Source organism: Rhinoderma darwinii, chromosome 2 (assembly GCF_050947455.1).
Source record: "Rhinoderma darwinii isolate aRhiDar2 chromosome 2, aRhiDar2.hap1, whole genome shotgun sequence".
In the NCBI taxonomy this organism is placed as follows: domain Eukaryota; kingdom Metazoa; phylum Chordata; class Amphibia; order Anura; family Rhinodermatidae; genus Rhinoderma; species Rhinoderma darwinii.
Window position 1 is genome coordinate 77,606,057 of NC_134688.1, and position 13,442 is coordinate 77,619,498.

At 42.1% G+C, this 13,442-nt stretch overlaps 1 protein-coding gene across 3 annotated transcripts in view; it reads right to left on the bottom strand.

The window, feature by feature from the left end:
- The window catches only part of FNDC3A (fibronectin type III domain containing 3A), a 210,462-nt gene that overhangs the window by 86,322 nt on the left and 110,698 nt on the right, over window positions 1–13,442 (bottom strand). The gene's annotated exons all lie outside the window — the stretch shown is intronic.

Below are 13,442 nucleotides of genomic sequence, written 5' to 3' on the forward strand. Positions count from 1 at the left end.
CGATTTCGAGATTGGTGCGGGTCCAATAGCTGGGACCCGTATCGATCATAAATTTATGGCAAATCCTATTGATATGTCATAAATGTCTAAGATGGGAATACCCCTCTAAGGCTGTGTTTAAAATTCCATTAGTTCTCTTTCCATCTGTCTTTGGATATAATGGTTCTGATCATAACTGGTCCGTTATATATTGCATGGATCCCATATAAATGGAAGCCACAATTGTGAACAGAGCCTAACAAAGTTAGAACTAGGCTGTTTGTCGCATGTCAAAAACAGCAGAAAGAGCGAAACCTTTTTTCTTTTTGAAAAACAGAAATTTATATTTTGTTTTTAAAGTAAGGGAGTTGGCTGGGGGTGTCGGGTAATATTGTTCCCTTTGTGTTTATTTTAAAAGGCAATCGTGCTGAATTAGCTCGATTATATCCCCAGAACGCACACTACTTGGGATATAATTTTAGATGAATATGACAATACAGGTGACAGATGGCCCTTTTCCGGTCAATCATAATGTACCATTATGTAAGACAAGGTTAATTCCAGTCATTCAGACTGGATTGATTTTATAAGCAGATGAGTCAGAACAGGAGCTGCAAACTAGGCAGCTTATTTTATTCGCCCGGGAGGGGGGAACAGAGTTTTTTGTTTTTTTTAAATAAAACGTACAACTTAATTTAGGATCTCAAATCCGTCCCACCAAGGTTCATGATGGAAAAACGGATCTCTGCTACTTGATAAAACTAATTTTTGGGAGAGCACAGGACTGGACGAATCCAATAGCCCAAAAAACTTGCTACTGGGGGTCTTACTTTTTATTTCCCGATTACTAAAAGAAAACGAAATGGTGTCCTACATTGCTCTAAATAAAAGTCTACAGTATAATGTCCATATCTGGTCTAGAATTTATTAGCTATTACGCGAGCTGGGTGAGTGGCAGGACAGGAACGGCCGGCCTATAAAACCTGCCATATCTCAGCTGATATTGATAATCGAGCATAAATTACCCTGTGCATGGTTCCTAAATAATTACAATCCCAGATAATAACCCAGCTGTTGGGTCCATGATTCACTATCTTTATAACCAGTTGGAATATATTTTATGACTAAGCACTGAGAAAGTCTTTCTGAGCTGCATTTGTTTGCCCCATTTACGTGCATCAAATATATTTTTTGTTATCTTATCACTATGTGTCAGTTTATTCATTGCACACCCCATCGTCTTTATAAGGGCCTGTTCACATCATCGTTCCTTTCCACATAGAGGTTCCGTCAGAGATTAACCACTCAACGGAAAGGCAATTGGAAACCTTAGCTTCCGTTTCCATCACCATTGAACTCAATGGTGACGGAAACCTACCTAATGGTTTCCGTTTGTCACCGTTGTGACAGGGTTCCATAGTTTTTGACGGAATCAATGGCGCAGTCAACTGCGATGGAAAGGTCCGACGGAACCGCTCAATGGAAACCAACGCTGATGTGAACGCAGCCTAAAATAGTTTAGTACATTATACACACAATAACCGGATGTTCTTAACACTATATGCAACCAGTATTGGCACACTTTTTATTGTATTTTTCTTTGTAAAAAAATATATTTTAAGTTATGGCAAGTCATTATACAATATATATATTTTTTATACCTCACTAGTATTACTTGCATTCATAAAGTGTCTCATCAGCAGTAATGGACATTATAATGTTACAGCATTTTTATATAAATACAATTATGTGACTGATATTATTGCCGCCGGTTAAGAGCTTTAAGCGTACCTAACTTTTCAGAAGCTTTCATATGTGTGTACATGAGGAATAACCCCATTTCTGGCCATTCTATGACTCTGTTCACATGTAAAGACCTCTACTGTAATTTCGGCATATGTGCTGAGAAAGTTGCCAGTGCATTCACCACCATTCACCAGCTACATGCCAAAAAGAGAGTGTCCTTTTGGCTTATGTCTGGCCGGCATACCTTTATTTGTTTTTCTGCTAGCAGACTACTTTATTGTATACAGAGGGATACATTAAAAAAACAAAAACAAAAAAAAAACCTTTACTGCACAGTATGTTTTTTAGTATGGGGGGCTATGCCACGTATGCCCATACAATGGCATACATGGCAGTCTTTCATCAGAGGCATACATCTGGAAATCTTCCCGACGTGTACCTTCGATGGACAGCTAATGATATGTGAACAAAGCCTTACAAGTGAATCCCACAAAAAGTTTTTTGCAGTTTCTGGTCATTGTAAGGTCAACTCGATAGCCACAAGGCAGGGCCAGCTCCCAAGTTACGTTGGCCCTTGGGTGATAGTGAGACCACACTATATTGCATGGCTGTCACAGTTGGTCACAGGGTCATGCACCTCATGTCCATATCAGATCCAAACCCAGGATTTTTGAAGGAGGGTTTCCATATTCTTGTTTTTTAGATCAAACCGGACCGCAACAAACAAAGTCCAGATAAATAACAATACATTGCCAAGAAAAAAAAGCACATATGATTAAAAAATGTTACATATTAATATGTTCATATATTTTTATTTCTTTTAAAATCCACTTACTTTCCAAATATGAATTCCAAAGTTTATTAGCTCAGCAGCTGTATTTTTTCACTGGCTTCTCTATGGGGAAAGTTCTTCTTTCATTACTTAGGCTAGTTTCACACCATGTTTGACCTCCACATTGGGAAATTCTCCTGATCTATACGTCTAACTAGGTTATCATTAGCCAAATGTGTGTCAAAATAGTTGCCTACTCCATACGTTTGACCGATCGACGTCAAAATACCTTTACCTAGGCGGTATTGAAAAGCTATATTGCCTATGCTAGCCAATAAAACGGTCAATGCAACGAATGGCAGGCGTAGGCATCTGTGTAGGCATATAGTTGCATACATCTGGGGCATACGTTTGGCGGAACCGGTGAACGTAATGCCCAAACATAGTGTAAACCTAGTCTTAGTGATGTGTTATTGATTAAAGAAAGGCTTCACCTGCAGTCCTAATACAATGAGAAACAAGGAGGCAGTACTATCTGTGTCATTACCACGCACGAGACAAGGAGGCAGTTCCATCTATGCCATTATCACTTCGTAATCAAAAGAACTCAATGCCCTACCGCAAAACTAGGGATGGTCGCCAACCACTGTAAGTGCCTATTCCTTGAAGGCGGCAGCGCAATTTATGATCCCAGGAATAGGGTCAAAACATCAGTGTGCAATAAGTATCACCCATGTGTTTTTAGCTATACTGGTATGTAAAATCTACTACACCTCACAGGCCCCGGCATCATCGTAAAATAATCTAATTGAACAATTATAAATCAGCAACATTTCATAGACAATCAGAGGATTCTGCGTGACGAAAGCATTCCGATGCCGTTGCGTTTCGCTGCTCAATTAACCACTTCAGCTAATATACAAGCAGTTCCTATTCACACCCAGGTAATCTAAAAACATATTAATTGAATTACTGCAGAAGCTCACTTTATTTAAAATTTGTCACCGTCTTTTCATATAAAGCTTTATTACGCTTTCAGAATTTAATTACAAGTGACTCATCCTGATTTGCATGCAGTATTTTTCCCCCCTGGTTTTCTGGATGTGTGGCAATTTCCTCCCAGCCAAACCATCTATAGCATGGCTTTCCTTGTGATGTCAAGCAGTGTTTAATGGCTCTTAGCAGAGGCTTGGGACCGTGCCCTGAATGAGTCATCTCCATTCACGATGTGTGCAGCACACAGATTTTCATGAATGGATTATTCAGCTACAAATGGTGCCCATTCATACAATTCAGACTCCATTCGCTAGAATAGAGGAGATATGTCTATTTCCAGAACACCACAGGAACGGAGAAAACATTTCACGGATAGCGTATACGAACACATTTTAGCCTTGATGAATTTCATGCTAAAATTCAGGGCCGCCGGGAGCTAATAAAAGCCATCCATAGACGAAATAGGTTATTTGCGCATTATAAAATTCTCAGTTTTAAGGAATTTAATAAGAGTATGTTATAACGGAGGAGTCTGTATGTGTGTTAAGACACAAACGCATATAATTATGCTATATTGAATACAAATCAATGTAGCAGGGAACTGTATAATTATTTCCTAGACGGAGGGTCACCACTAGGGACTAAATAACCACACAAATGGATGGTATATCATTCGTTAGCGTTTTTTTGGTATGTATTTTTTGCAGTTTTGTAAAGTACAGAAGAAAAAAACCGACATTTGTTTGCAGTTTGAAGGTGTTGTCTAAGCATAGACAATAGACGCAGCTAGAATATGCCGCCAATGACCAATTGGTGGGGGTCCGAACAGACTAGACTTCTAGACCTCTGATAAGACTGCAAACCATTGTTGGTTGTGTGTATATTTTTAGTCATTAGTTTTATATAAACACCCATTTTCCTCATACAAGCGGTCGTTAAAGTTATAATATGTAATGAGGCATGTGGTGTATTCACATACTAAAGGGATGAAAACTTAGATCAGGGTTCACATACATATACTAGTAATTAAAATCTGTGTGGCTCAGTCCTTAGTACTGTTGCCTTGCAGCACTAGGGACCTGGGTGTAAAAGGTTATTCAGATCTAATAAAGTGATAGCATATTGCTGGGATTTGCCATCCCTTTATGATCGATGAGGGTCCGACCTCTGGGACCCCCACTGATAAATTGGGAATGAAGGGGCCTTCTAAGTTTTCCCTGCACAGCGGCACTCTGGGAAGTTCACTTGGAGCCGTGATGCAGTTTCCTGCACAGACGAGTGGTCAGGGCGCCGCTGTGCCGAGAAAAACAGTGAACGGGCTGCAGCGCTGATTTAGGATCGGCGAAATCCCAGAGGTCGGACCGCCACCCATCATAAAGTGATGGAATATCCTAGCGATATGACATCGCTTTGTTAGATTGGATTAACCCTTTAAATGCTATTATGGTGTTGATAGGTTGTCCCTGTGTTTGTGTGGGTTTCCACCGGATATTCCAGTTTCCTCCCACACTCTAAAAACATACGGATAGGTTAAATGGAGTTCTATAAAACTGGCTCTAGTGGGTGCGTGTGTAAGTGTGATGTAGGGAAATTAGATTGTGGGACTGATGTGACGGATACAGTCTTTGTAAAGTACTGCAAAACAGGTTGGCGCTATATAAGCAATAAGAAGTAATACGTAAGGGAGAGAAATAGATAGGGGATTCTGCTAGAAGAGTTTAAAGAGGCTCTGTCACCAGATTTTGCAACCCCTATCTGCTATTGCATCAGATCGGCGCTGCAATGTAGATTACAGTAACGTTTTTATTTTTAAAAAACGAGCATTTTTGGCCAAGTTATCCGGAATCTTAATGGATAGGTATTTGAGCGGTAAAAATTTCAACAATTTGTAAATTTTTTGGCCAAGTTATGACCATTTTTGTATTTATGCAAATGAGGCTTGCAAAAGTACAACTGGGCGTGTTTAAAGTAAAAGTCCAAGTGGGCGTGTATTATGTGCGTACATCGGGGCGTTTTTACTACTTTTACTAGCTGGGCGTTCTGACGAGAGGTATCATCCACTTCTCTTCAGAACGCCCAGCTTCTGGCAGTGCAGACACAGCGTGTTCTCGAGAGATCACGCTGACACGTCACTCACAGGTCCCGCATCGTGTCAGACGAGTGAGGACACATCGGCACCAGAGGCTACAGTTGATTCTGCAGCAGCATCGGCGTTTGCAGGTAAGTCGATGTAGCTACTTACCTGCAAACGCTGATGCTGCTGCAGAATCATCTGTAGCCTCTGGTGCCGATGTGGCCGACACGATGCAGGACCTGGGGCAGGAAGTGAGTGACGTTACAGCGTGATCTCTCGAGAACACGCTGTGTCTGCACTGCCAGAAGCTGGGCGTTCTGAAGAGAAGTGGATGTTACTTCTCGTCAGAACGCCCAGCTAGTAAAAGTAGTAAAAACGCCCCGATGTACGCACATAATACACGCCCAGTTGGACTTTTACGTTAAACACGCCCACTTGTACTTTTGCAAGCCTCATTTGCATAAATACAAAAATGGTCATAACTTGGCCAAAAATGCTCGTTTTTTTAAAATAAAAACGTTACTGTAATCTACATTGCAGCGCCGATCTGCTGCAATAGGAGATAGGGGTTGCAAAATCTGGTGACAGAGCCTCTTTAATATCGAAAGACGGTAAGGAGAATGGCACAATGGGAACGTATGGATTTATTCCAGATATTTTTACGTAAATATGACACAGTCACATGTATATAAAAACATATACACACTGCATATATTGTAGTTCCATTACTGGGGTTCTAGAAGGGAAGAAATACACATATTATACAGCAATTTGCAGAAAAGTATATACGAAGCCCTATTCATATATATATATATACCATACAAGCATCTGTAAAGAATAAGCTCCTCATTAAAAACAGCAATTGAAGCATAATGAAAGACAGCGGCATCTGAGCACTCCCACTTCTGTTGTGGTCATACAGTAGAATGATTAATGTAATGGTTTGGTAGCCGTGTCTTCTCTGCAGACAGCTATTTATCATACTGTAACCCCTCCAGGCTTTTCCATTGAAATAAGTACCGCTACAATAATAGGACCCACCTGGGATAGGAAGTCGGCGTACAACTTTATGATCAAGCTTATTTTTTTTAAAGATAACAAAAATTGCCTTAGTATGCTCAACTTTAAAATGCAAGCGGATGAAGAGCGTGCATGTCTGCTTCGTGTAAATGGGTTATGTACATACTCCGTCTATAGCAATAATAATGGCTATAGCCACCAAAATACACAAAATGCCATTTAGCAATGTTAGAGACACACTGAGGTTGACCACAAAAAAAATTTAGTGTAATATTTAAGGAGCAAAATGAGGGGGGGGGGGGGTCATTGACAGTCTAGCCGCAGCCAGTCAGGGAGCAAAGAGTAAGGGGGGGATTCAGAAAGAAGAAAGCGTATAGAACATTATAGATAGGCCATTCCAAGACATTTAGAGGTTTCCCCTTAAACCACTCCAGCTTTAGCAGTATGTTTGGGGTCCTTGACCTGCTGGAAGGTGAACCTCCGTCCCAATCTCGAACCACTGGCAGACAAACAGGTTTTCCTCAAAAATTGCTCTGTATTTACTGCCATCCATCTTTTCTTCAATCCCGACCAGTTTTCCAGTCTTTATGAATGAAAAACCTCCCCACATTACGATGCCACCACTACCATGCTTCACCGTGCGATGAGAAGTGTTTGCACCACACAGACTGTTTCTCATAATGGCAAAAAGTGACATTTTAGTCTCACCTGACCAGAGAAGCTGCTTCCGTGTATTTTGGCGAGTCTGCCACATTCTGTTTGGCGAACTCAAAAGGTGTTTTCTTATGTTTTTCTTTTAAGTAACGACTTTTTTCTGACCGCTCTTCTATGAAGCCTCATGCTGTGGAGTGTACGGCTTATAGTGGTCCTATGGACTGATTCTTCAACTTCCGCTGTGGATCTTTGGAGTTTCTTTAGTACGATCAATGATGTTTTTGTTGAATTTCTGAATAATGCCCTCCTTTCCTAGTCTGTAAGTTTTGGTGGGCGGCCTTCTCTTGTCAGGTTTGCAGTTGTGCCATATACTTTTCCATTTTGTTATATTGAATTTAAAGGTGTTCCGTGGAATATTTAAAGTTTTGGATATTTTTGTATAACCCGTCCCGGATATATATGTCCCCATAACTTTGTATCTGACCTGTATGGCGAGCTCTTTGGTCTTCATGTTGGTTTCTTAGTTGTGTTGCAGAATCGGGGGCCTGTCAGAACAGGCGTATTTATACCGAGATCATGTGACTGATCATGTGACACTGATTGCACACACGGGAACCTTATACAACTAACTATGTGACTTCTGAAGTTAATTAGTTTGACCATTCCGTATTTAGGGGTTTCACAGTAATGGGGGGTGAATACATATGCACTCATAACTTTTCAGTGTTTTTGTTAGTTTTTTTTTTCATTCCACTGTAACAATTTGGACTATTTTGTCAGGTCCATTACATAACGTCAAATTTAAAATCCATTTAAATACCAGGTTGTAAAAAAACAAAACAGGAAAAACACCATATATGTGTGTATGTATGTATGTATGTATGTATGTATGTATGTATGTATGTATGTATGTATGTATCTCTCTTTCTCTGATCACGAGAGTTTCTTTCAACTAGACGGGGGCGACACTTGCCATATGTCGCACGCGTCCCTATACCAAGTTCACACAGAAGAACCTATGGTAAGCAGAGGGTTGTGGCCTCTATGGTCACCAGACCTAATGATGTGTGACTGTTATCTGTTGCGTTACCTGAAGGGTATGATAGGGTTTATGAAACTAATCCCCAGGCAGTGCCCGAACAGCAAATTGAAATTCATGTTCGGAACATGAAATGTGTGGTTTTGCAAAAGGTGTTTCTGAACATAAGACAGGCACAACTTCTCAGAGCGGCTGGCGGAAACCACTTCCAGCAACACCTGTAACGTGTAAGTACGTCACACATTACCCTGTACAAACTACTACACAAGGGCAGGGTTCCGTTTTTGTGGCCTATATATATATATAATCCAGCAGAACAGGCTTAAATGAAAGGGGGTGCAAGCCTTGGGGAACTGACCGCTGTCCCTCTAGACAAAAAGCAGTAAATAGGCAGCACTCACAATATATATATAAAAATAGTAAGTCCGCAACATGAAAAGTACTGGAGGGGGTGTTTATTTCACTCAGTTTGTGGAGATGGGTGAGATGAAGAAATCCAGGAAAGCTGGATTTCCTCAGCAAACCTAGTTTGCGAAGCTTTTGTAAATGTGTGTACTGGGACTGGATTTCTATGGAATGGGAGGTAGGATTGTTACTGGGACTTGTCATTCTCTTCCCCACTCCAGTACGGGCCTTAATCCGTGCCCATTCAGCTCAAGTTAAGCTACTGGACTCTTTACTGAGCCATAAAAGCTGTGCAGTAAAGGGGGTTTTACACAGGACGATTATCAAGCAGCAGGGCCAGACTGGCCGTTCTGGCAAATCCCAGATGGGCCGCTTTGCAGTGGGCCGCCTGCTGGATGTCCAAACGATCAGTGTCGGCTCAGGCGGCATGGTACAGCATTTGTAAGGGGGCGGCTGGCACAACAGCAAAGAACTGCCGTCCGACTGTAATAGCAGCCGTGGTCTGTGCTGCTATTACTATATCTCCCTGTGTAAAATCTCCCCCTCCGACCCCCCTTACCTGCTCTTCACACAACCTCTCCTCCTCCTGCTGCTGCTGGCGTTACCAGTCTGGACGTGAGGGAGGGGGAGGGGAGACTGTTGGCGGGCTCTGTGTCGGGCTGTGTGCTGAAGTGCAGGAGTGAAGAATCCCCCCCATCAACTGCTGAACTCCCTTCACAATTATCCTACACAAAAGTAAGTGCATGTGTGTTTACAATGTGTACTTTATATGTGTATAATGTGTGCATGTAATGTGCATATTTGTGTGTCTGTGATGTGTACATGGGTATATATATATATATATATATATATATATATATATATATATATATCGTGTGATGTGTATATAGTGTATGTGATGTGTACACGTGTGTGTGTATGTGATGTGTACGTGTGTGTGTGTGTATGTGATGTGTACGTGTGTGTGTGTGTATGTGTGTGTATATGTGTGTGTATATATATATATATATATATATATATATATATATATATATAGTGTATGTGATGTGTACATATAGTGTATGTGATGTGTACATATAGTGTATATGATGTGTGTGTATGATGTGTACATGTGTGTGTGATGTGTACATATAGTGTATATGATGTGTGTGTATGATGTGTACATGTGTGTGTGTGATGTGTACATATAGTGTATGTGATGTGTACATATAGTGTATATGATGTGTACGTGCGTGTATATATAGTGTATGTGATGCGTACATACGTGTGTGTGTGTGTATATATATATAATGCATGTGAAGTGTACGTGTATATAGATATATATATAGTGTGTGTGTGTGTGTGTGTGTGTGTGTGTGTGTGTGTGTGTGTGTGTGTGTGTGTGGAGCGTTATAGCAGTTGTATTTATTTCACTCGTAGTTTAAATACTGCAGATTTTACCAATGGATTTCCTTGTGGTAAGGGCTCGTCCACACGCTCCTGAATTGCTGCATTTTTTTCCGACCGGAAAAACCGCAGCAGAATACAGTTGCAGCATAGCGGGCGACATTTAACAAATCTCACTGACACGCTGCGTAAAATTTCCAAGCCGAAATTGACCTGCGGTGCCTAATTTACAGACCACAGCATGTCAATTCCCGCTACGGAAAGTGTGCAGAATTGCTGCGTTTTTCATAGGAGACGTCTCCATCTCCTAACATTGAGACAAAGGCAGCAATTTACGCACCATTTTCTGTCGCAAACACCGCAGGAAATGGTGCGTTTTTGACACAGCGGAAAGCCTTTGACTTTCAAATGGAATTGCTGCAGAAATTTTCTGCAGCAATTCCGTTGTGTGTGGACAAGCCCTAAATCTGCAAATAGCAGATGTTGTGTTTTTTTTGCGGCGGAAATGCCGCGATTCCGATGCATAAAATCGCAACTCAGAAAAAATTTAAATCTTATACTTACCCAACATTCTGTTTTTTTTGTCAGGGCCGGCCTCCTGGGATGACGTTTCATCCATGTGACCACTGCAGCCAATAGCAGGCTGCAGCGGTCACATGGGATGAAACATCATTCCAGGGCTGCAGGATGTAGGAGGGAAGTGTCGCCATTGTAAGTAACCATTTTTTCTGCTAAGTTTTCCGCATCGGCCATTCCTGAACGAAAAACTGCACCACAATTTGCTGCGGTTTTTCAGCCGGAATTCCCTGGTCTTACAACGATACAACTGCAAACCACCCCAACGTGCTGCATTCCCACGAGTCAGCAAAGTTTTCAAATGATTGTTAATGTCCATGAAGTTTTTTTGCAAACCATAAAAATCATTTGAAAACCGCACCAACTTTTGGAAAGGTGGATACAGTCGACTACTCTATAGTTCCCGCCAGAAAACGGAAATCTTGCGAAACGGAGACAAATGAAAACCATTAGCAACGGAAGCGTTACCATTGAAATAAATCAATGGTAACGGAAAGCTATGGTTTCTGTTTGGTTTCCGTTCGTGGGTTCCCCTGACGGAAAGGTCTGACGGAACCCATGAACGGAGCCCCGACGCAGGTCTGAATGAAGCCTAATTATTACTGTATGATCTGTACAGATGATGGAGGGTACTATTTTTTGGGGTATAAGCAACTCCCAGTTGCTGCAGAGTCACACAGTCCTAACTGCACACCCACCTTTCAATGCTTGGTTAACATCCCCCTTGGCTGTTATACATCACTACCTGTCTCCTCCAACTTTCTTGGATGCACCATTGCCTTGTACTCCATGAACACGCACCGTTCAGCGAGTTGTACTCTGCCTGGCTTCATCACTGCACCGCGCAAGCCAGGGGAGTACAAGGCAAAGGAGAAGGCTGTAGTAATATAGAACAGTGAGGGGGATGCCAATCAAGATCTGGGGGGCGCCATTTAAATTTTCGCCTCACACAGCAGAAAAGCTAGAATTGGCCCTGAGGCGGCGGCGCCACTGAAACCAGCTGCCGCCACCCCCTCATGCACTAATTTCAACTGCCTTACAATGACGCTGATTGGCAGGGCAGAAAGACTTGCTCCACCAATCAGCGCCTTTCAACTATGCTAGCGGCGCGATTACGTCATCGCACCGCTTCTGTTGTTCAAAGGCACTGATTGACAGGGCAAGTCATTCTGCCCTACCAATCAGCGCCGTTGTTCAGCACCAGCAGACCTGCCCAGAAAAGAGCAGGCCTGCATTGACATAGGATGACGTGGGAACGGGATCGAGGTGTGTATGTAAAGTTGTGTTTTTTTGGTCTTTTTTTCCCCGCTTAAAAGTGTGAGCGGCATTTTCACCGGGGGGGGGGGGGGGGGTGGCGCTATATGTGGGGCACTATATACAGGGGAGCTATATGTGGGCCACAATATACAGGATAGGCTATATGTGAGGCACTATCTACAGGGGGGGCCATATGTGGGACACCATATGCAGGGGGGCTATATGTGGGGCACCATCTACAGGGGGGGCTATATGTGGGGCACTATATACAAAAAAAATCCTCTAGAATAACGAGCATGTACATTATTCTCGTGGAAAAGTAGTGGATTCGTTGGAGTTATCAAGAACTATTCCTCTTTTCATTTACACCTGTTTTAATAAATCTCACCATGTCTTGTATAGATGAAAGGTGGTCCCATGTACTCCAGCCCAACACTGGTGGCTGCGTATGGCCTGCGGTGGGCCTGTGTGCTTAAAAATGCCAGGGCTGATTTTAAGTCCCAGTCCGGCCCGGTCGGGCAGACAAGCATTCATATAACACTCGTTGCCGATAATTGCCCAGTGTAAACAGGGCAGCGATCAGCAGATGAATGAGCAAACCCTCGATCATCTGCTGGTCGTATCGTTTTAAAAGTAAAATATCATTGTCGGCAGCACATCTCCCTGTAAACAGGGAGACGCACTGTCGACATGATAATAATGGATGGGGACAAGTGATCGAAGTAATGAGCGCTCATCCACATCCATAGCTGCGTGTGACAGGAGCAAACGAGCGCCGATCAACGATTTCTCGTTGATTGCCGCATCAGCCAATTATCGGCCGGTGTAAAAGGGCCTTTAGTACAGAGAGGGTCATAACCTGGGAATCCACACAAGGATAGTGTGAAAATTCTGATCCAAGGAATATTGTGCTCATGGTTTATAATAGGTGGGGAAACCAGCTAATTGTTAGTGCCCAGACGGGCAAGGTGTTGGTTTTATTTGTATGCTGGATAAGCACTTAGTCATTTTTAGACTGCAATAAAGCTCAGCGTGGACTTTAAACTTAAACACTATCAACATTTTTATTGCATACACACAGATCCCGACAATAAATACATTTTATGCAAACACACAAATTAAATCTAAAGTACATTTTTTATTTCTGTTAAAAAGATTTTTAAATAGCCATGCGATACTATATGCAGATTACCATGACTTTTAAAAAGTTCTGCTCCTCAATGACCTACTATTCACGCTTTTATAACCTGGAAAGTGCTAACTAAAAACCAGGGGTCACATGAGGTGTGTGGTGGGTCACATGACTGACATCATATTTAGTCCTATTTATTTAGTCCACAGATGCATTTCACAGGACTAATCGCTGGCCGTAGTTGAACTGGCAGGCCCTTTTGGGTAAGTTGCGACTTTCTACGTTAGAAGACTGCTATAGAAAACTTGATAAATTTCCGACAAAATTCGTGCACAGAAATTAGTACAGGTTGCAGCTGATGACCAAAGAAGTCTATGGAGAGGGAAGGAGAAAAAGCCAGAAGGGC